Source organism: Cavia porcellus, unplaced genomic scaffold (assembly GCF_034190915.1).
Source record: "Cavia porcellus strain 051 isolate PalLab524CR breed Dunkin Hartley unplaced genomic scaffold, mCavPor4.1 scaffold_19, whole genome shotgun sequence".
Taxonomy (NCBI): Eukaryota; Metazoa; Chordata; class Mammalia; order Rodentia; family Caviidae; genus Cavia; species Cavia porcellus.
Window position 1 is genome coordinate 32,765,178 of NW_026947502.1, and position 24,493 is coordinate 32,789,670.

Below are 24,493 nucleotides of genomic sequence, written 5' to 3' on the forward strand. Positions count from 1 at the left end.
CTGGGAATGCGAGGCTGCAAGATTGTCCAGCAGGAGCGCTTTACTGGCAGCATTCAGTAAGACACTATCAATAATGAGTTCAGAAACTGTTTGCGAAGCTACTTTTGCACAGAAAGAGGACTCTCTTCAATCAGATTTATATTTGGCGAAGTTGTATCTGAAGTTTTTTTTTTTTTTTAACATTTTATGACAGAAAAACTCCAATTGTTCATATCAAGAACAACTACTTGGTTTTATTGTTATACAGGCTTGTTTGGTTAGGGGCTTAACTACTGTCTAAAGCCGACTCCCGCGTTCAGGCCTAGCCATCAACCGGAAGCCTCCAGCTGATCGGAAGTTGGGGTTTGCGGGCGCTCAGCCAAGCGCAGAGACTTTCTCCGGCTGCTAGCGTAAGGCCGCCCTTCGCTCCGCTCCGCAGCGGTCACTTGGCTGTGGCGCGCATGCGCCGACCCCAACTGGCGTCCTCCTAGGCTCCCTCCCCCTCCCTCCGTCATCCGGGTCCTGGGCGAGCGGGAGCCTTGCGCGTGTCCCGCGGCCGAGCTGCTAATAAAGTTGCAGAGCGGGGAAGCGCCGCGACTGCCCCCGGAGAGCGCGCCCCGCCGGCCCGCGAGTGAGTGAGGGATCCCGGGGGCGGGCAGGTGGTATCGCGGCCTGTAAGTTTGGCCCCGACGGACGCTGGTCGCCCTCCGACCCCAGCGGCCCCCCTCAGGCCGCCGCGGCGGGGGCGTTCGGCCAGGGGCTGGGCAGAAGCGGCTGGGCCTGCGGGTGGGAGGTAGGCCTAGCCCTGGCCTGCCCGGGTCTCGGCGGCGGGGAAGGAGCCACTGGCCAGTGGTGAAGGCCTCGCCCATGGCCCCCGGCGTCCCGAGGCGGGACCGGGGCTGGCCCTTGTCCTAGCTCCGCCGTTCCGCTTGGGACTGTGGAGGGAGGCGTTCGGGACGTCCTCGAGGGGCTCCCACCTCCCGGCTTCTGTCCCGTAGAGCAGTTTGCTCCTACCGCATCTAAGCACCACCCTCGATTCACACCCCTGATAGGATCGCCCTGCTCCACCAAGCTGCTTAGTCTGTGGCACCCAACAGCTGTCCAAAGGCCTGATGAATCCGTGCTACAGTTGCTTTGTGTTTCAAAGATAAGGATCCACCCTTATCGATAGTGGAAATTACACTGGGTAGTGTCGAGTTGCTATTACTCTCACTTGGTACTAAGATCTGTTTCCACTTGCCATGTCAGTTAGCAGCTTTACAAAGATTTCTTCTGCTTCATATAATCTTGCCTGAGCTGCAGAGGAGTATATCCAAGCGCTGTGTTTTTAAAATTTATTTATTCCGATCCTGTTAAGCTTCTTCACTTCAGTATCCGTACTCAACTTCATATTCTGGTCTTTTTGTCCTTTACCACCCGGTTTCCTCTCCTCCCTTTTTCAGCTGCTGTTACTACGCAGAGTTTGGAACCTAAGCTTTGAAAACTCTCATAAGGCGCCTGTCTAAAGTCAGAGCATGCTTAGTAGTCAAAACAGACTTTGGTTGCAAAAAGAACTGGGGCGAGGATAGTTAGGGCATTTGGAGGTTTTCTCAGCTTTCTAACCAAATGCTGCAATTCTAGTTTTGATATGGGTATTGGAGAATAGAGCCTAGATCAGCTAGGAGGTGAGGAATGCCCAAACACCCTAAGCCAGATCTTTATCTTGATTATAAAGACAATGTTTCTTGTCCAGCTGGAGGTGGGTGGGGTGGTGAATGGAGGGGGCTTTGCTCTCTGCTTTAGTGTTTGGATGGGTGTGGTGTTAAATAAATCGTGTTTACCTTATCTTTATGTAAAAAAGGTTTTGAAGTCTGATATGGTTTGTCACTTTATGCATGTTGCCTAGCACTATCATAATGCTCTTATCTAGCAACAGAGACTGGATAGGTGGTGCTTGTGGCTTGCTCTCACTTTAGAGGAGAAAAGAGAGCACAAGTGTTAAAAAAAAATACTTGAATTGCCTTACAGTACCTGAATTATTCCCGGGTGAATTAATTTTAAATTTAAATTTGAAAGTTGAAAGGCTGAACATTTTAGTCCCCATAGGTTTAGTAACATTTTAGATATCTTTCTGCTGGACCAAGGGTGGTAGCGTGCGATGAGAGGAAGCAGTATGCTGAATATGACAGTTTCACATTTACTGATCTAAGTATTATTATGAAATTTGCATGTTTCAGATTCTGTAAGTAAAGATTCATTTGCATTTATCTTAACAAAAATTTTTTTTTTTAACTTTTTGGCAATGTTTTTCTCTTAAGTTGAACCCTCAGATAATAAAAGTACAATGCAACTCAAGACAATTTAACAAAATCCAACCTTCGTGAAGATTATACATATGGTTAGATTTAATTTTTGTTTATCATTGTTTGCATGATCACTGTAGCATCTGCTTTCCTTCCCTAAGTTGCTATGCCCTTAGTTAGTTCTTTCCATGCAACTGCTATTATCGTATAATCCTACCAGTACGTCTTTGTTTCTATCCTTCACAGAGCAGAGCCGAAATAAGCAGTAAAAGTTAGATGAACTGTTTTGACTTTTCCTCTTGACTTTTAAATACATCCCTATGATGTAGTCTAGTGAAAGGAAGAGAGCAATAAACTGAAAAAAAAAATATTTTCGTAGGTTCCATACAGATCTAGTAGTGTTATCTGCTTGTCTGGTTCACTGTGGTCGGCGCCAGAAAAATAGGTGGATTGATACGTGATGCATTTCTTATCCCTCTAGCAAAGTCAGCTATTAATTTCAGTGGGAGGCTGTGGCAGAATGTTGTTGTTAATGAGGTTTGAATCAGATTGTTGTTTACTGTTGGTTATGTAATGTGTTGCTGTATATTATTAAAAGTTGCTTTCTGTGCAAGGTAGAGAGGCAAGTAAATGAAGAGGGTAACTCTTCACTTGGTTTTAATTCTTGGCTGAACCTAAAGGCACATTAGACTACAACCATAATTACACCTGGGCAGCCTGTTTCCTGTTTTCATCATGAACCCCAAACATTATAATTTGCAGTGATGATCTTATTCGTCCTTTATATGTTAAACAGAGGCAGTGTGTTTTTCTTTTCTACTGAAAACATTTGTAACATGGTCAAATCAAAGATTTTAATGTTTTGAAGACTAGGTAGTAAAATACCACTTTTTATTTCTTAGTAACTTATATTGAAATGCCATATAAAATCGTATTTCATATATATTCTTTGATTTGCTTTATGTAAATTTTAATATTACCAGTAGCTTGTAGAGTCCTTGAATGAAGAAAGCCTTTTTGTTTATGACTTATCAGTGTTTATTATTACCAGATGTATATTATATGTTGGTTTAGGCACTGAGCCCCACATTTGGTGAATTTTTGGCTGACTATGCCTTTTATCCCCTGGTTTATCCATCTTCTGTATTCTGTTTCTCGGGGGTCTGTGTTCCTAGTCTTTTCTTTGTGTTTAGTAAGAAGTACAAAAATAAACCAAAATACTGTATTCTTTAGACGTTGCAGGCACCTTAAAGGACAAAGACATTGAAAAGATTCCTTTTTGTAGAGGACATTAATAGCTTGAATAATGAGTCATCTCCACTAGTCTGAATATTCTGGAGAAAAGAGTTATCTGGTAAGGTAGGAACGAATAGAGCTGGGGCGTACAGATACAGGGTGCTTTCCCACATAAGATGTTGATGGAACCGATGTGTGTGTTTTTACACATTGTCTTGAAAGGAAGAAGTCATTATTAAGACATTTCTCTTTATGTGAAATTGCGATTTGAATTCACTTTTGGAAGGTACTTGTCAGTATACTTTTTTTTTTTTTTTTTGTCTTTTTTATCGGTACCAGGTATCGAACTCACAACCACACACTTGCAAGGCAGGTGCTTATGCCGCTGAGCTAAATCCCTAGCCACTTCAGTATACATTTTAAAAATAAGCTTTGTTCTTGAGTCCTTCAGGATTCCAATCTTTGTATTTAGAGATTAGGACTCTATAGGAAATTAGAAATGGTTTGATTTGTTGGTAGTGATATTTTAGCTGGATTTTCCCTTTTGATTTCCATATATGTTTTGTTATACTGAAAATAATAGAAAAAAGTCCAGTATCACCTTTCTACCTACCTCTGAGCATAGCAGCTATTGGCCTGGGAGGAACTTTATATTTTTCACATTTAACTGTGATCTCAGAATACAACTGGTGCTTTCAAGGCAAGTTTTGTTTTGTTCAGTTTGTTTTCATGATGTTAGCATCTGCCTACATCCTATGGGTAGGCTGTATAACGAGATCTAGTTATTCTGGTTTTTGTGTTTCCAGGAAGAGAGAGAACTGTAGTAGTATTTCAAAGCCAGTCTTCTTTTTCTCCCCACTTAGTCACATCTTCCTGCCCTTGTTTGTGTGTCTAGTTAACTCATTGACCATTTGCCACCCTTTGGAGTTGAGTGTAAGTTAGGTAAATGATAACTAGAGCTGAAAAGGTGTCCAGAGCCATGTTTACCCTTTCTTCTAAATAGAGGACTTGATCTCTTTTGTACTCCTGAGGTAACTACATCACATCTTCACAGTGCATTGGAATGTATGTTGGGTATACAGGTTAGGTCTTTCTGCTCCAGGGACACATTTTAAAGTAACGGTTTACAATTTGCATTTTGGTACTTTTGTAATGTAAAGGGAATTGCTGTGAAGATTGACCAGTGTGTCTTTGGCCTGTGCCTGCAAGCCAGTACAAGCATGCTCAGATACTTACAGTAGGCAGTGTAGAAAGTCTTGCTGGCTCTGTGGGGGTGAGTGATACATCTAGATCGGGTACTGCTTAATTAGAGGACTTAGAGGGCAGGTGAAGCTTAAAGGGTGATTCAAAACTGGGAAATCAAAGCCTGGATCTGGGAGATGAAGAAAGTAGACTTGTGTGGATGCAAAGAGAATATATGAGATTCTAGGGTAAAAAGTGTCAGGGGTCATGAGGTTAGCTCCTGGATGACTTTAAAATTCCCTGTGAAAACTTTTGATATCTTTGGAATTTGGGAGTCACAATTGGGAAAAATGATGATGTCTGTATTTCTCTAGGAAAATAATTTGGATGCCCACGTGATTGTGTCCTCGCTTCCTTATAGAGATACCCATTAAGAATAGGATGTATATATCCACAGAGCTGTGGGTGAATTCACTTTCAATTTCTTTGTCTTTTTTGACTGCAATCTTGGATTTGGCTTACGATTCTGTAGTCACAGTGTACTTGGATTTAGAGTTGTTTCCACAAAGGTGGTGGTAGTTCTTCCTAACAACCCATTGATATTAGCATCACAAGGGAAGAGAGTTTTTTTTTAAAGCTTTACCCTGACTAACTCCCTAGAAAGTTACCTTTGGGAAAAGTCTCTACCTACCTACCTACCTACCTGTGTGTGCCTAAGTGAATTTCTTCCATTGTAGGTGATCCGGGCCTCTTGGTTCCCAAACCTACTGCATAACTTGAGATTCCTGTATGAAATGTGAGAAATAAGGCAACTACTTCCCTAGCCTAATGAATCTGGATCTTAGGAATGATTTTGAGAAACTGTTTCTTCAAAACTCCCACCTCTAATGCTTTTATTCTGGTCTTTACTTAGATAATGGGGGTCATATCCCATATGGACATTCATTTGTATGAGATGATATGCTCCGCAGATTTGTTTTGGCTAATGATGTTGAGGAAATTTGGGGGATTGGTTTGCTTGCCTTTTTATTTATTTATTGACCCAATCAGAGATATTGGAGCAAAAGTAAAGGAGTTGTTTTAGAAGTCTGGATGTGAGATGTATGTGTGCAAGTGGGAGATGATGTTGCGTGGCTTGTGTGTATTTATGGATTGTTTAGGATTTCCTGCTTCAGTAGTTATCTGATCAGGATGGCCTACTTCAGTAAAGAGCAGCACTTTTGGGTTATTGCTGTTAATATGATTTCATTTGAAGCCCTCCTAAAGCTTAGCAATAATTTATTCTTACATCTAATGTGTGTAAAATTTAACATTGATCCTGATCTTCCTTTAGTCTTATCACCCACCCTTTTCTAGGTCAGTTGGTAAAATACTTCATTTCTTCCAGGCTGACACCTTGCAATCATTCTTGACTTCTCTATTCTCATATATCCACTTCACTTCTACCAGGAATCTTATTGACTCACCTATGTTGGCTTCTTGCCATACTAGTGTTAGCACCCTGTTCTAAACCATTATCATCCCTTGCCTAGATTTTGTCAGCTTTCCACTGGTCCCCTGGCTTTTCACTCACTTGTGGCCCCATTTATTCTCAGCACACCAGCCACAGTAATTTCTTTTCTCTCTTTTTTCTTTTCTCTCTCTGTCTCTTTCTTTTTTTGTACATATTTTGCTTTTTGAAACTTGCGATGTAGAACACGCAGGTTTCAAACTATGTAGCCTAAGGTAGCCTCAAACTCATAGTTCTCCTGCTTCAACCTTGTCAGTGCTGGTGTTAAAGCCAGGGTAATTCTTTAATAATACATTAGCAAATCATATGTCTCCATTTAAAGGTCTTTAGTGGGTCTATATTTTACTTACTTTAAAATCTATTTTAGCCAGCCTGACCTGTCTAGCTCTCTTACCTCTTTGACCCCATTCCTTACCGTCTCTTCCTTTATTTGCTTTATTGTTACTGAACCTCTAGTTCCTGGAGTTTATCAGGCAAGCTCTCACTTTAGGATCTGTGCCTTGGCCTGTTGTATTTAACTGTAATGGCTTCCCTCCAGTTATCTGTCTGGTTTATTCTTTTTTTTTTTTTTTTTTTTTTTGGTACTGGGGATCGAAATCTCACTCGCCAGGCAGGCACTTACACTGCTGAGCTAAATCCCTGGCCTGGCTTACTTTTACTAGTTTTTAAAAAATTTGATTCATTTGGCACTTTCGCAATGAGGCCTGGCTCACTCATATTATTTAAAATATCTCTCCTATAGCATTCTTCATCCATCTTACCTCATTTTATTTTTCTTCATAGCAGATTTATCTAATGCATTACTTATGCCTTACTATATTTTTTTTGCTTCCCTTCACTGGAATGTAAGCTACATGAGGACAAGGGTTTTGGTCTCTTTTATTCACTTTTTTTATTGACTTTTATAATTCCAGATCTAGAATACTACTTAAATAAATATTGAACTCACTGTTAATCATTTTGTTTTGTTTTTAATAAATGAATAATATATTGAATATTGAATGTCTTGAATGAATTTAGCAACTAATCTCAATGTGGATGCTACTAGATCTTACAGATTAGATTCTAGTGAAGAGGCAAATCAAGTAAATTAACAAAGTATTACAATTTGATTAATAATAGTGAAAAAAATGAACATAATATTGAATTAGATAATGAGGAAAACCTACTTTTATAGGGTTAGGGAAGGTTCTGGAATGTTAGCTGAAGCTGAGACCTGAAAGACAAATTACTGAATGGGGCTTGAGAAAGTGCTGAAAAAGTACATACTGAAAAGTGCTAGATACTCTGAATTAAATGCTCTTCTTCTATCCCTTTTCTCTGATCCCTGGGACCTCAAGCCTATCTCATTGTACTCCCACATAGAATATAGTTTGATGTCTGTCATGCTGTATTGCTCTGTGAAGGGAGATTGTATACCATTTTCATTTTTTGTTGTCTTTACTGCTCATATAGTAGCTTCATATTGGATGTAGAAAAAGGCACATCCACTTTTCTCTTCACCCTTGTGTACTGATCAGACTATGTAACCTAACATCAGTTTTGGTAAGTTCCTGAATACACTACATTGTCTAGTAGATAATAGGTGCTCTATAAATGTTTCAGGACCTGTGTATATCTACGACAGCCATGTCAGTTAACGTGCATCTACTTTCAGAAGTAGTTCTTTACTATAACATAATCAGTTCTTTTTTCCCTGTTGAGTTGCCTAGAGTATTGTTGTTACAAAATGTTTACTGCTAGTTTCTGACTGAGTTCTCTTAATTTCTACCTCCACATTTCTATAACCTTAAATATAAGAGCGGGACTTTTTTCAAAGCATGGATGACACTTCATAATGTGAACCCGCTTCTGTAGTAGGATTTTATTATGATTCAGGCATAGCTGTACTTTAATTTAAAAACCAATGTTTTCTTCTTTATAAAGAAATATGTTTATTTTTAAAAAGTAAATTATGTGAAGCAGTGAGAAATATGCCTGTCTACCCCTCTGAAGCTCCTTTCACAAGTTCTTTATGCACTTTACTTTTTACTTACTAAACAAATATTTATTGAACATGTGTATCACTAGGTATATAGTGATAAGTGAACACAAATTATGGCTTTTCTTGGAATTTACATTCTTATGTGACAGATTACATATATAAATGTGTAAGTATAGATGTGGTAAATGCTGCAAAGTAGAAATGTGGGCCACAGTGAGTGTATATTGAGACATTAGGATGACTTCCTGAAGAAGAGATGCTGGAGCTGAAAGAGAAGTGTGTTATGTATGTGTTTGTATGTGTGTGTGAGAGAGGATGGGTGATAATTTTGTAATACATAGTATCTCAGTTTTATAGGATAGTCATTTATGGCTCGGGTACCATTGTATTTCTTTGGATTTCCAAGTCATGTTCTTAGTTACTGTTTAATCATTAGGGCACCTATCACATAAAGATTTCTAAATATTATTCTGACATCTTTTTTCTAGTACTGAGATCGTTTCTCTAAGAAATAATAAAATACATCAATAAAAAGATTTCATGGGGTTAAGTATTCATAAGCCAGGGGCAAACTTTAAAGGACCAAGATAAGCTGGGCTGCAAACATCCAGGCTACTCCAGAGGCTGACATAGAAGGAAGGCAAGTTTGAGGTCAGCCTGGGTAAGTTAATGAGATCCTGTCTCAAAATAAAAAAAATAAATAAATAAAAATAAAAAAAGACTAGGAATATACCTCTACTCTTAGCATCAACCCTCAGTACTTCCAAGGGGAAAGAGAAAAACCAAGATAATAGCAGATAAGGGGTTCATAGTTACTAAATTCCTCTAATTTCTGATGTAAGAAATAGTGTGTGTTCCTGTCTGCTCAATTACTGAATCTCTGTGCTCATTATACTTTTCCCCTCCCTTTCTGCCTCTATTTTTATACCTTATCTCTGTTGGCCAGCATTGGAAAATAAATCGGGGATAAAGTTGATAGACTAAATAATGTGAAACTCTTTATAGTACCTTTTCTCTGTCTCTCTTTCCCTTTCCTTCCTTTTTCCTTTCTCCTTCTCCCCTTCCTCCATTACTCTCTATGATCTCTGAGATTGTGAGCAGTGTCTTTTTAAGTCTGAGTTCTAGCATGAACTATTCTTGGTAGATAGTAGGAGCCCAATCATTCTTTTTAAAAATGCAGTACTGTCACAGACTTAACTGTCATTTTTATTCGTATGATCTTTCTGTGACATTTATACACAACTATTTTAAAGTAGCTTCTTACGGAGATTTATTGCGTCAAAACCCCCCAAAACTTGATTAAGTTCTTTGAAGCCTACTATAAGGATTTTCTTTACAATTAAATATATCCCTTCATCTGTGTATGGTGGCATACCCCTGTCTCCCAGTCCTTGGAAAGGTGAGACAGGATTGCCATGAGTTTGAGACCAGCTTGAACTGTATAACAAGGCCTTGTCTCAGAAAACCAAAAAGAAAACAACAAAAACAACCTCCCTGCACTGCATATATTATACCCAGTGTATTCTTTAGGTATATTTTAGAGTAGGTGTGTTAGGTGGTCAGGATGAAGATGACGGGTGTAGGTAGAACTCATCGAAGCCATGTTTTAGTTTAGGGCATTGTGTAACATATGTGGGCTATCAAGTGTGTCCTGTCTTTGACACTGTAGTTGACCCATCCTGCAGTACCTGGATTATCAGAGATACAAATTACACAGTCTGTGCTAATTAGCTTCTTTTGAGACAGAGGGCTAGTTCATTCTTTTTTTTTTTTTTTTTTTTTTTTTTGTCTTTTTCCTTTTTATCGGTACCAGGAATCGAACTCACGACTGCCTGCTTGCAAGGCAGGTGCTTATGCCGCTGAGCTAAATCCCCAGCCCCTAGTTCATTCTTTTAGATGTGTATCATATAGTAGGTGAGCTTCTCCCAAATCAACTCCTAGCAGAGGCTATGAAGAATGAGGAAAGAGAAGGCAAAAAAAGTTAAAGGAATGAGAACAAACAAGGATGAGGACAAGTGCTGGTGGCACATACTAAAGAACATCAGAAAGGAGTCTGAGAGCTCAAATGCTGCTATGTTTTTCTAAGATGTGCGTTTGTTTTCTACTACATAGTATCTCTGAAATTGGAATTCATAAGAGTCAGTAACATTTGAGCATTGGGGCTAGGGGTAGTTTTAGTGATAGTTACTGTATGTCTCTGCCTCTTGTTGCTAATGCTTTCATTTCAGTCTCCTTACAGTCATTGTCATGTCCAATAACTTTCATTTAAAAGCTTTGCTTATTCATTGCAAGTCCTCAGACAGTGATGGTAAACCTTTTAGGACTTTCAGTGGTCACAGGCAGCCAAATGCAGCCTGTGCTGTAAGCTCAACACCACTGGTCTGGGAAGATCAAGCAGCTTTAAAGACTGTCCTAGAACAAGAGTTGAATGAAGTCTTGATGGCAAGAAGGACATGTTGTGAAGAAAAAAATTTTAAGTGCTAAGAAAAGTATTTTGGGGGCTGGGGATTTAGCTCAGCGGCATAAGCGCCTGCCTTGCAAGCAGGCAGTCACGAGTTCGATCCCTGGTACCGATAAAAATGAAAAAGACAAAAAAAAAAAAAAATAGTATTTTGTGAGTGCTTTTTTTTTTTTTTTCTTATGTGATAGCAATTTTTTCCTCAGGGTTTATGAAACTGTCTTTTGAAGTAGATGGCTTTGTAAATTTGTTAAATTAGCCCAGCTCTATTTTCATAATCCTTACTCTGAAGTCTTATTTTTCTTTCTTAGTGAGACAAAATACCCAAAGTTGCAGGAGAAAAAGTTTATTTAGCTCACAATTGTAGAGGTTTTCAGTCAGTAATTGGCTAGCTGCAAGGCAGGGGGTGGTATATGGCAGAGGGGCAATAGTTCATGGTGGTGGAAAACAGCAAAAGTGACAAGCCAGAGTCCAGACTTTCTGTACTTCATATTGTATAAGGCTGCCCACACCAGGGTGTGTGTGGCATTCACACCTTTAATCCTAGCACCCTTAATCCCAGAATTACACCATCAGTCAGTCACACACTCTAGATTCAGCCACCTCTGAGAAAGTCCTATGACTGCATAAGGCTTTTCAGGGAGATCTAGACACAAATTATAACACCCAATATGAAAACTTTATAGTTATTGCATAAGTGCTCATCCGATTTAACTCTCAAACTGTTGGGCTGTAGTTTTCATTATTCAAAATAGGAAAAAGTGGAAAATTTAAATTCTTAATGTTTGATCCAGAACTCAAGCTCAAGTTCAATATACTTCAGATCTGATGCTTCTGTGTCATAATACTTGGCAGTATCGCTGTATAGATTTGCCTTCTTAAATATTTCTAGCCAATTACCTTGTTTTAGCAAATTGAACTAAATGTACTTTCTCACCCTGGTAAAATAGACTGTTTGAGTCTTTGCAGATAATAGTTTTTATGCTTAGCATATAACTATTTTCTACTTTTTCATGTCACTTTTCACTTGCTCTCCAAAGGAACATCCCCTAAATTCCTTTTGATATCCTTTACATTATCTTCACTGTATGTAGTGTCTAAGTACAGGCACATATTAGTTCTGTTAGTTTGAAACTCTATAGAGTTAAGGTCTGGATTTGATTTATATTTCAACCCATTTGTATGTGACTTGGTGTCTTTTCTTTTGCAGTGACTCATTAAATATGTGTCGTATTAATGATCAGGCTATAAGTCTGAGACTAAGTTTAGCACTGGTTGTATATATTTGTGTTTCTGCAGACCCTGAAAACAGTATAAAAAGGGAGTACATAACTGAAATTTCCCTATCTGCTAATGGGTACATTCTGAAGACTAGTAGTTGCTCAGTGAAGTCTTTTTCTATTGTTGGTATAAAGTTAGAGGTGATGTAGAATACTGTAGATGTCTATTCTATGTACACATCAGCTGGTTAAATATAAAATATGTATTCTTGGTAAATTAGCTTTAGTGGAAGGCAAAAAAAACCAAACATGAAAAACTGAGTCAACTTTTCAATAAGAGACTTAACATTTAAACATTTTGCTTACCAGAAAACCTAAACAAAGTCTTATTTTACAATTTCACTTCAAGGTCATGTAGCATATGCTACTATATGGAAACCAGAGAAAGTACAACATTCCATTTTTTTGTATACATAATGAGAATTTCTTTCATATTCAAGGACTTATGTGTGGACAATAAAATAATCTACTGCTATATCTCTTGCTTTCTGATACTTTATTTCAATCTGTGGATAAAGGTTTTTTTTGTTTTTTAAATTAATTAATTAATTGACAGATAAGACTAGGGATGAACCTAAGGCTTTGAGCACGCTAGGCAAATACTGTACCCATGAACTATACCTGAGAAAAGATTGGGTTAAAGTTTGTAGGTTGATGAATACATTGTGTTAAATAGTACAGAAAAGTCATTTGAAATTAAGCATATTGAACTGTGTTATTCATGATGTCTTAAACTGTATAATCTTACACATTAGCTTGGGTGTTTTGGAGAAGTTAAAGAGATAGAAAACAACAGACAAGGGTTTTTTATTTTAAAGAGAATAAAACAAAACAGAATAAAGCAAATCAGAACAGAACACTGCAAGCAACATAGGTCTTTACAACAAGACAATAGGAAATCAACAGTGGCTACCATAGTTAATGTCTTCTTGTTTTCTTTGAAATAGTTGTCCATACCTTCACACAAAATACAATCAAACAAAACAAAATAGTATAAAACCAATCAAAACAAAAGCATGAAAGCCCTATGGATTTCAAGACAATAGGAAGTCAACAGTGGCTACCATAATGTCTCTTGTTCTCTTCAAGATAGCTGTCCATACCCTCATACACAATGAGATCCAATAATAGAAAACAGACTAAAACCAATCAAAAGAATGAAAGCGTTACAGGACTTCAAAATCAGATAAGAAATGAACAGTGGTTACTATAATGTCTCGTTTTCTTCAAAATAGCTATTCATACTATCACACATAATAAAATCAAAACAAAACAGAATAAAACCAATTAAACAAAAGAATGAAAACATTGTAGGACTTCAAGATAATAGGAAAGCAACCATGATCACCATAGTACATCTCATTATGTTCAAAATAGCTGCCCATTATCATCAGACAGTAAATAACAAAACGAGACAGAAGAGAACCAAACCTAACAAAATTGTGGAAACATTATAAGAGTTCAAGACAAGACAGCAAGAAATTAACACTGGTTATGACCTTGTCCTCCTAAGTGTTTCCTCCCCTATCACTTGATAATATCTGTTGTGTTTTTGGATCCCCTAACTCCTTTTGTTTTTTATGCTAGTGTTCACCTGTCTGAGTTCAAACTTGTTGCCCATGAACATGATCTACAGTTGCATCCATTTACCTACAAGGCCTTGAGATTATCCTACTTTATAGTTGGGTAGCTTTCCTTTGTATGAAAATACCATTATCTTTCTTATCAATTCTGTGGTTGATGAGCAAGTTGCCCTTGCTTTTTTATGGTCTCCTGTGACATGAAACAGTTGTTTTCTCCCCTTTGATTTTCAGTCTGTGAATTTCCTTTTGCGTTAAATGTGTTTCTTGAATACAGTATATTGATGGATCTTGTTTCTCCACTCTCCATTTCTGTTTATTGCTGAATTGAGGCCATCTCCATTAATGGTTACACCAGCATACTTTGATTTGTTTCTGCCCTGCTATCCTCTTGCTACTGGCCCTCCACTTTCCGTCTTCATTCAATTGCCCGTCCTGTTTGGCGATCCTCTTCTGCTGCTATTCCTGGAACCATGATGATCTCTCTCTTTAGACTATCCTTTAGCACACTCTGTGGGGATTGGTTTGGTGGTCATGAATTCCTTCAGTTGTTCTTTATCATGGATGTATCTTACTTTTCCATCAATTTTGAAAGACAGTTTTGCAGGGTACACCAATCTGGGTTGGAAGTTATTTTCTTTCAGGATTTGAAACACTTTACTCCAAACTCTTCTTGACTTGATGGTTTGTGTTGACAAGTTTGCCATGATTGTGATTGGTTTTCCTTTATAGATGATCTGTTTCTTCTAACAGCTTTTAATATTCTGTTCTTGTGCTGAATTCCTGGGATCTTGATTATTGTATGTCTGGGTGTAGATTTACTTTGGTTATGGCTAGTTGGAGTTCTGTATGTCTTACTTATCTGGATACTAGATCCTTTTTCCATGTTTGGAAAGTTTTTTGCTATTATTTCTTAAATAGCCTCTTTATTTCATTTATGTTGATCCTTGCTTCTTCATTGATACCTATCACTCTTAAATTATTTCTCTTTACATCGTCTAGCAGCCATTGAATTATTATTTCCTTGTTCCTTGTATTTTTAAAAGAACTTTCCTTTTACAAATGCTAGCTGCAATCCTGTCTTCATGAACTGGAAGCCTGTCTTCAAGATCTGAAAGCCTGTCTTCAGTCTCTTTCAAGCAGTTTTGCCAGCTTTCAATTGACTTTTTAATTTTGAATCTGTTTCATGCATTGTAATTCCTTTCTATATTGTTCATTCAAGGTTTCTATCATTTTCCTATGCTTTTTAATCTATATCTTTAGTTATGCTGAGCAATTCTTTCATTGTTTTTCATTTCTTCTTGAGACTTTATTTCTGATTTGATTAATTTTACAGTCTCATGAAGTTGTTTCTTAGTTGTTATCCTTTGGAAATTTTAGGTGTATGACTTCCATTTTCTTCCATGACTGTATCTCCCAGACTTGTTCTGTGTGGGCTTGAGGTCTGAGATTGCCTTTTGCTCCTTTGTCTTTGATATTCTCCTGGATTCCTCCCAACAGGCACTTCCCTTGTTAACTGCCCCTTTGTGGGTAGAGGACTGGAACAGGCATCTGTGTTTCTCTGACTCTGAATTTACATGGAGGTAGCAGGGCATAGGGCAGGCTCTTTAGACCAGTTCAGCTGCGCTGGAACTTCCCCAATGGCCAGGGGTGCTTGGTGATGGGTCTGCCTCTCTCAGCTTGCATGTCTACACTGTGACTCCACCAGTGGTGGCAGGCACACAGGGGTTTGTTTGTCTGATTCTCCCAGTGGGTGGTGGCTGCAGAAGGAAGCAAGGGCCTCCATTGGTGGCCTGTGGGTGGTGTGCATGGGGCTCACTTGGCTGCACGTCCTGTTTCCACTGGCTGCCTGGAGGAAGCAAGCCTTCTACTGTGGGTGACCTGGCAGGCGGAAGCTGATCTGCTGGTTCTCTCTGCCTGAGCAGGCTGCCTGCAGGAAGCAGCCTTCTGGTGGCAGGTGGAGGTGGATCTACTGACTCTCTGCGGATACTGGCTGCCTGCAGGAAGAAGCCTTGCAGTGGTAGCAGCCAGGAGGCAGAGGTGGATCTGCTTAGTAGCCGGGGTTTTTGCGTTAAGTTAAAGAGTGTTAAAGAAAATACAATGAAGCATAAGAGAATGAGGCATTTGAGCCTTCTGGTAATACAAAAACATCAATTTTAAGTATAAATTATTGATGTAATTTGTATGTTATACTATGCATATATATGCACTTAAAATTTTTATATGTTTGATAATCGTTTATTTATCAATCAGTGCTGGGTGGGAGTTGAACTTGACCTTTGCATTGTGGTATAGCCCTTTTATTATTTTTCTTATTTTGATACAGGGTTTTATTATATAGCCCAGGCTAGACCTAAATTTATGATTTTCCTATCTCAGCCTCCCAGAGTTCTAGAATTACACGTTTACCACTATACTCAGCTGGTAATCGTTATAATCAACTTTAGAACATTTTTATTTCTGCACAGAGAAGTCCTATTACTCATTACCAGTTACCCCCTTTTCTCTTAGACCAGTGATGGTGAACCTTTTAAAGCAGTGGTGGCAAAACTGTGGCATGTGTGCTGCAGTGGGTTGTTTGTATCATTGAAAGCTCTAGAAGGTTCACCATTGCTGTTTTAGAGTTTTTATTGATAACAGTACATGTGTCATGGGTTCACCACCACTGCCCTAGACTCTGGCAATCACTAGTTGACTTTCTGTCTTTCTAGATTTGTTTGTTCTCAACGTTTCATAGAAATGGAATCATGCCAGGCGTAGTGGTGCATGCCTATAATCCCAGCTCTTGGGAGACTGAAGCAGGAGAATTGCTGTGAGTTCAAGGCTAGACTGGCCTATATAATGAGTCCAAGGCCAGTCTGTACTACAAAGCAAGATCTTGTCTCAAAAAAAAAAAAAAAAAAAGAAAAGGAAAGGAATCATATAATATGTGGCTTTTTGTGTTTGTGGCTGAGTTCTTTAAGCATAATGTTACAAGATTTAACCGTGTTGTAGCATGTACTTGAATTTTTTTTTTAAACTGTTGAATGATACTCCTCAGTATGGTAGTTGAATCTGTGTGTTTGGTTGTGTGTAAGTTGTACTAGGGATTGAACTTAAGGCCTCCCCTGCTGACATCACTGGCCCTTTTATTTTTCTGTTTTGAGACAGATCTTGCTAAGTTACTTGATTGACTGTGCTAGGCTTGCATTTGTGATCTTCCTGCTTCAGCTTCCTAAAGTGCTGGGATTATTGGCATGGACCACTAATTACAGCTGGCTTTTCTAAGACCTCCACAGCAGCCTTTCTGTATAGGACAATATATGTAGTGAGTAGGAATGTGGGTGCTGTAACTGGACTGCCAGAATTTAATTCCTAGCTCTATTTCTTCTTATAAATAAGTTAGCAAGTTATTTTAAATCTCTCTGCTTGTTTTCTCATCTGTAAAATGTGAATAATGGAATTTACCATTTGTGACTTTTTAAATTAATGATTTTTGGCTTCTAGATGTGAGATCCTTAATGGTATTTGACATGAGTGCTCAATAAACATTAGTGGTTAATGAATACTTTTAAGTAAAAGGTTATCAAAGGAATAGTATGATTCTTTTGCTTAAACAATCGATTTTTAGGGAAGTAGGCTGTTGACATCCTTGAAATAATAATATTGTTTTAGAAAAGTCAAATACCCAAAACTCTTCCTCTATAAGTAACTTTTCAAGATCATTTAAGCCTTTTTTTCTCTTTGGTTAAGTTTGAAGCTTAGCACCATAGCAAGTTTGTAATGATACTGAGTAATCAAGAAAGGTTGATAATTGGTTCAAGAAGAAGCTCATTTAAAACAAAACCAGTTAAAATATAGACTGAAGTAAATAAAATGTGTCTGGGCTTTCCACTGAAATTTTGGGAAAGCATTGGGTTATAATGAACAGAGAATGAATGAATCAAGTGTGAATAGACTTAATTTTTCTCATGAAATAATTTGGTAGTATATGTCATTAGTATGTCATTAGTATGACATTGGTGGCAGTGGCAGTGGCATTAGCATTAGGGGTTTTTTTTTGGCAAAGGTATTGATAGCTACATTTGTAAAAATGAGCTAATCTTTTAATAGCTATTATTCTTACAATCCTTACAAATAGATTACTTTCTCATTATTACAAAAGTAGTAGGCTCAGTATTCTTTGTTTTTTCTTTTTTTGTTTTGTTTTGATATTGGGGCTCGAACTCACAACCTTGTGCTTGTCAGGCAGGTTCTACTAATGCCACTGAGTTAATATCCCCAGCCCCTAAGCTCAGTATTCACAGATGCAAGCAAACAGATGGTCATACCCTCCATCAGGGCTGTAGTGTGTGTTGATGGGAGAGAATCCTGCGTGCAGGAAACTGTAACTGACTAACTTAATTGCTTTAAGCAAGGTAGAATCAGATCCTAGACTCCACACTGTTTGCCTTCATTATTATAAGTTTTGTGAAATCCTATAATTTTAGCAAAAATTTCAGTTTCCTAGTTTATAAACTATTATAAGGGTGATGCTAATGAATGGTATCTAATTTTATAAGTGATAGTTACTAGTAAATTGTTAAAAGATTTTTAAAATTGAAGTATATAACAAAGTACATAAATCTTAGTGTATATAGCTTAATGAACTTTAACATATGTATACACTTATGTCATTACCACCTAGATTAAGATACAGAAAAATTCTAGCTTCCTAGAAGGCTTTCTTCACATTTGGTATCATTGTATTAGCTTTAAGTTAGTTTTGCCTGTTTTTAAATGTCATGTAAATGGAATGATACAATGTGTATTCTTTCTTTTAGTATCATATTGGTGAAATTTATCCATGTTTTGTGTCTTTTTAAAATTCATTACCATGATTTATTTATTGTTGATGAGTATTTGGGTTCAATTTGGGAGTATTACAAAGTTGCTGTGACATGCACTTGTCTTCTGGAGGACAGCACTCATTTATGTTGTATATGTATCTAGGAATGAATGTGTACCTGTGTTAGGTCATAGGGATCATGTTTAAACATTAGCAAATATTGTCAGTTTTCCAAACTAGCTAGTTTGTATACCTGCTAGCAATATACAATAGTTGTTCTGTGAGGAACATTATTTTCTTTCTCTGTTTTTGAAGTGTAACCATGATACCTGACTCTGAAGTTTCGTGTTGTAAGCTGTTCATTATTGTTGGTTTGATTGTTTTTGGGTTTTCTTGACATATAGTAATTTAAAGCCCCCTCCCCTTTCACAGGGTACTCCTGTGTAGATCATGCTGGCCTTGACTTCGCTATGTAGTCCAGACTGGTCTTGGCGCCCATCTTCCTGCATCAGCCTCCTGAGTGCCAGGATTACAGGGGTGCACCACCACCAAAATCTTTTACCTATTTACTAGTCAGTTATTACGATGATTTCTGCTTTCTGTTGTGACTTTGTAAGTTGAGATTAGATACTGAGTACTTGAATAACTGGCACATACTACTTAACGTTGTTGAGAAAATACACAAAGTATTTCTAGAAAGAATTTTATCAAAAATTTAAAACTTTTAGTCATCTGATAGTTAAAGGATTGAGTGCAGTTGCCAGGTGCATGCCTATAATCTGAGCATACCTGTATTCCCAGCATCAGGAGGCTGAGGAAGGAGGGTTCCTGCAATTTCAAGGCCAGCCTGGACTATATAGTGGACCTTGTCTCAAAAAACTGAAAAAAAGAATTGAACACACAATTTGACCTTTCTCCTCGGTTAGTTTTAAGAAAATGCTAATTTTGAATATTAGGGTTTTTAACATCTGACATCCATTGTTCTTTCAGAGATAAATCTGTAGAAGTGTAAACTGATGGCATTCCCATTCACTAAGACACTGGCTAAAATTTTCTTTGTTCACATTCTTGTTAAAGTCTCCCATGTGTTTATTCTTCTGCAGTACCATTGTATTGAGTTCTAAGCCTGTCTTTTTGGTAAATCTTTATCAGTAACTCTTTAAGTGAATTTTTTTTTTTTTTTTTGAGACAAGGTCTCGCTATGTAGTTCAGCTTGATATTGAACCCACTATGTAGTTTGAGGCTTGCCTCAAAACTCCCAGCAATTCTTTTACCTCTGCCTTCGGAGTGCTGGGATTACAGGTGTGTGTCACCATGCCTGGCTAAATTTTTTTATTTTAAGAAGGTCTAGCTGTGTAGTCCAGGCTGTCCTTGAACTCATATAGCCCAGGCTAGCCTTGAACATGCAGTGATCCTCCTGCTTCAGCCTCCCAAGTGCTGGGATTACAGGCATGTGCCACCATGTCTGCCAAGGGAATGTTTCTTTTCTTTCTTTCTTTTCTTTTCTTTTTTTTTTTTGTACTAGGATTGAACTCACACCTTGTGCTTGCCAAAGTGAATGGTTCTTATATTCAGTGTTTACTTTTTCTTTTTACTTTGTTGAAAACCTATTTTCTTACTGCTTTAGTTCTTTGTGTAAAATCTTAAGTCTTTTTCTCATCTTTGACTCACTGACCTGTATTTGCAGTCCTGACCTTTCCTTTGGAGTTTACCATTATCGCTACCAACAGATACACCTACTGAATGTCCTTAATTGTTAGTGGAATTATCCTTATTTTAGTCATTTGGCTGTAAAACTTGAATTTATTTTTAAGGTATAATTGGATCAGTCCTTGTATTAGTCAGCTCCTCATTATTGTAGACAAATGCCTGAGGTAATTAGTTTACAAAGAGTTTACTTTGACTCACTTTCTGAAAATTCCAGTCTGAGATTGAGTAGCCATTATATTGGGCCTCTTAGCATCAGGACTGGAACATGCTGCTGAGCAAACTGCTCACTTGTGGGCCAGGAAGCAGAGGAGACACAGAATGGGATGGAAGAACCCCAGTCTCCTTCAAGGGCCTCCTGCAGAAACTACCTGCCACAGGCTACACTGTCTGTCCTTCAGTAGTGTTTTGCTGGGGACCAAGCCATTAGCACTGGCCCTTTAGAGAATATGCAAGTTTCCAAACCACAGTCATCCTTTCTTAGTTGCTATAATGAAATAGCCAGTGGTGGATAACTTACAAAGGAAAATTCATTTAGCTCACAGTTTTGAAGGCTGAGAGCCCTAATGGCCTGGGTCCTGGCTTTTGCAAAGCTCCTGACTTCTTCACATCATTGCAGGTGGCACCTGGTGGGAGCATGTGTGAGAGGGAAGGTTTACATGGAGCAACAAGAAGGCAAATTGTGGGCAGGGCCAGTCTTGCTGTTTTAGAACAGTTAGTTCTAATGAGAACTAACTGAGGTCCTGTAAGAACTACCATAATCCCTTTCAAAGTAGCACCCTCTGTGGTGCACTTCTTAGTAGGCCTCACCTCCTTAAATTGTCAACTCATCCCACATCACCACACTGAGTTATAAAATATTTTATTTAAATCTACAGAAAAGTAGGCAACATATCTGTATACTACCACAAGTGATTTGCGTACTCTAAACCTAGTTTTAAAAATAAAACAGCTAAATCATTTTATATTATTGTCTGTCATTTCTTGCTAAGGCTGGTATGTATGTTTCTGTGCATATTTCATTTTCTTATATATGTACATATCTATAAATGACAATTTTTAGTCTCAAATTTTAGATAAATGCTTTTATAAAGTTATGAATAGTTGGCCTGCCATGGAGACAGGTTTTGCACCCATTGATTCTATTATCTATGGATCAGAAATACTAAAAAAGCCAGTCATGGTGGCTCATGTCTGTAATATTAGCACACGGGAAGCTGAGGAAGGATGATGGCAAGTGTGAGTCCAGGCTGTGAAATTTAACAAGACCCTACCTCAAAAACAAAAACAAAAACAAAAACAAAAACAAAAACATTAAAAATAGCTAAGGGTATAGATCAGCACAAAGGCCTTGGATTTAAAAAAAAACATGTGTAGAGAACATTTATAGGTTTTGGAGAAGGGTGTCATTATTCTCTACACAGTAGAATCTAACAGCTAATAGCATCCACATTGTAGTGGGTATTGTAAGTAATCTAGAGATGATTCATTAAAGTTATATGTGTTGATTGATGTTCACTAGGGTTTGTGCAAATACTGGATGTCTTATGTAAAGAACTTAAGCATCCTTAGATTTTTTTTTTTTTTTGTGATACTGAGGGTTATTGAACTCAGCGCCATGTGCATGGTAGGCAAGCACTCTGTCACTGAGCTACATCCCCTATATCATATATATATAAAACAGAAAAAATGATAGAAATGATACAGAATTTTTTTAACAGTAGGGAATTAACACTAGTTAATATATTGCATGTTGTTATCTTAGAAGTAGTTGTTTAGGTTATAAAATATAGTCACAAAAGTGATCAATGACAGCACAAACTGGGGTTTTTTTTTTGTTGTTGTTGAACTAACAGATTAGTAGTATAGTTACCTATCTAGCATACATATGCATACATACATTTATATATTTTTACCAACATACATATAATCTTTTCCTTTCTTCCTTTTTTCCTTTTTTCCTTTTTCTTATCCCAGTTGTTCTGTCCTTCTGAGTACTTTGTTTCTCTTTCTTTATTACAATATCTGTTGTATATTTTGGATCTTATTACTCTTTCAGTTTTTTATTTTTTATACTAGGGAGACAATACAGTATTTATAAATGTGAGTTTGGTTTATTTCATTTGTGAGTATGGCCTCAAGTTGCTTCCATTTACCTATAAAAGCCTCAAGATTATCCTTCTTAATAGCTGAGTAATATTCCATTGTATGAGAATACCACATCATTTTTATCCATTCTGTAGTTGATGGGCATTTTGGTTGTTTCCAAGGTTTAGCTATTATAAATTGTGTGCCTATAAATGTAGGTGTACATATATCACTGTGGCATGATATTTTCAATTTTTCTCCAAAAGAGGAATAGCAGGATTAAGTGGGACTTCCAATCCTACTTTTTGGAGGAATCTCCACAATGATTTACACAGTGGTTGCACCAGTCTGTACTCCCACAGCACTGGAGAAATGTTCCCTTTTCCCCCACAGCCCCACCAACATTTGGTGTCGGTTGATTCTTGATGGCAGCCCTTCCTTCTGGAGTGAGATGGAATGTTAGTGTTTTGTTAATTTGCATTTCTCAAGTGACCAGTGATGTTGAGCATGTCTTCATGTATTTATTTGACATTTATATTTCTTCATCTGAGAAGTGTATGTTCATCTCAGGTGCCCATTTTTGGATTGGGTCTTTGAATTCGGGGGGCCTGTTGTTTTTCAATTTTTTATATGCTCTAGATATAAGTCCTTTGTCTGAGGGACAGCTGGCTAAAATTCTTTCCATTCTGTGGGTTTTCTCTTTACTTTGTTGGTGATTTCTTTTGAAGTATAAAGAAAAGATCCCAGTTTTAGATTCTTTGAAGTACTTCCCATGCAGTTTGCGTTTTGTTCATGAACTCTTTGCCTACCCCTACGTCTTCAAGATTTCTCCTTACCTTGTCTTTGAGTAGATTTAGTGTTTCTGTTTTAATATTTAGATCTGTGATCCATTTTGACTTTAGTTTAGTGCATGGTAATAGACATAGACTCTTGTTTCAGTCTTTGGCATGTGGAAAGCCAATTTTTCCAGCAGCATTTTGTTAGAGAAGCTATCTTTCCAGTGAACATGTTTAACCCCTTTGTCAAAGATAAGGTGGCTAAGTGTTTTTGTAGTTGTGTCTATATCTTGTAATCTGTGGCACTGATCCTTAGTATCATGCTGATTTTATCACTGTGACTTTGTAGTGTAATTTCAAATTAGGGATTGTGAAGCTTCCTGCCTTTCCTTTGTTGCCCACGATTACTTTTGCTCTTCTAGGTCTCTTCTGTTTCCAAATGAATTTGAGGAATGTTTTTTCTATATCTTTAAGGTATGCTAATTGTGTATTGATTGCTATTGCATTAAATCTGCATAACAGTTTTGGGAGTATGGTTATTTTCACAGTGTTGGTTCTTCCTAACCAAGAACAAAGGGTATCTTTCCATTTTCTGACATCTTTTTCAATCTTTTTTTTTTTTTTTTTTTTTTTTTTTTTTTTTTAGAGCACTATAATTTTCAACATGTAGGTCTTTTACATTCTTTGTTAGGTTAATTTCTAAGTATTCGTTGTTTTGGATACTAATATGAAAGGGATCCATAATTTCTCTCTGAGTTTTTTGTGTACAGGAATGCTATTGATTTTAAAGTGTTAGCTTTGTATCCAGCCACACTGCTGAATTTGCTTATGAACTCTAGTAGTCTTTGGATAGAGTTTTGGGGACCTTCTGTGTAGAGTATCATGTTGTCTGCAAATAGTGGTAATTCAATTTCTTCCTTTCCTGTCCTTATTCATTTTATTTCTCTCTCTTGTCTAATTGCTTTGGCTAATGTTTCCAGAACTGTATTGAATAGGACTGGTGATAGTGGACTTGCTGTTGTCTTGTTCCTGATTTTAGAGTGAAAGCTTTCAGATTTTGTCCATTTAGTATAATTTTGGCTGGCTGTTTGTTATAGATGGTTTTTATCAGATTGAGGTAGATACCATCTATTCCAAGTTTCTATAATTTTTTTTTTAATCATGAGCAAGTGTTGGACTTTATCAAAAGCTTTTTCTGTGTCTATTGAGATGATCATGTGATTTTTGTCTTTGACTCTGTTGATGTGATGTATTACATTTATTGATTTGCATGTATTAAACTATCCTTGCCTTCCTGGGATAAATCCCACTTGGTCATGATGTATAGTCTTTTTGATAATCAGCGCATTCTGTTTGCCAGTATTTTGTTGAGCATTTTCCAGTGATGTTCATTAGGGAGCCTGGTCTATAGCTTTTCTTTTTGGTTGGGATTTTCTCTGGTTTTGGTATCAGAGTAATACTTGCCTCCAGGAATAAGGAAGAATTGCTTCTCTTTCAATTTCATTGAAAAGTTAGGGGAGTATTGGCTTTAAATCTTTTCTAAATTTCTTACAGGATTCAGCTGTGAATCCATTAGGACCTGGGCTTTTCTTTGTTGGTAAGTTTTGAATCACGTTCTCAATTT

At 37.6% G+C, this 24,493-nt stretch overlaps 1 protein-coding gene across 2 annotated transcripts in view; it reads left to right on the top strand.

Annotated features, from left to right (window-relative positions):
- The first annotated feature begins 473 nt into the window (after nt 1-473).
- Smad5 (SMAD family member 5) overlaps nt 474-24,493 on the top strand; it is a 57,255-nt gene continuing 33,235 nt past the window's right edge. Inside the window, exons 1-2 of one of the 2 annotated variants that reach the window (XM_063230925.1) lie at nt 495-610; nt 24,424-24,466. The gene's annotated coding sequence lies outside the window, so the exon portion shown is untranslated. Of the gene's footprint in view, nt 611-24,423; nt 24,467-24,493 lie in introns of both variants that reach the window. The other variant, XM_003473268.5, reaches the window with a different exon arrangement.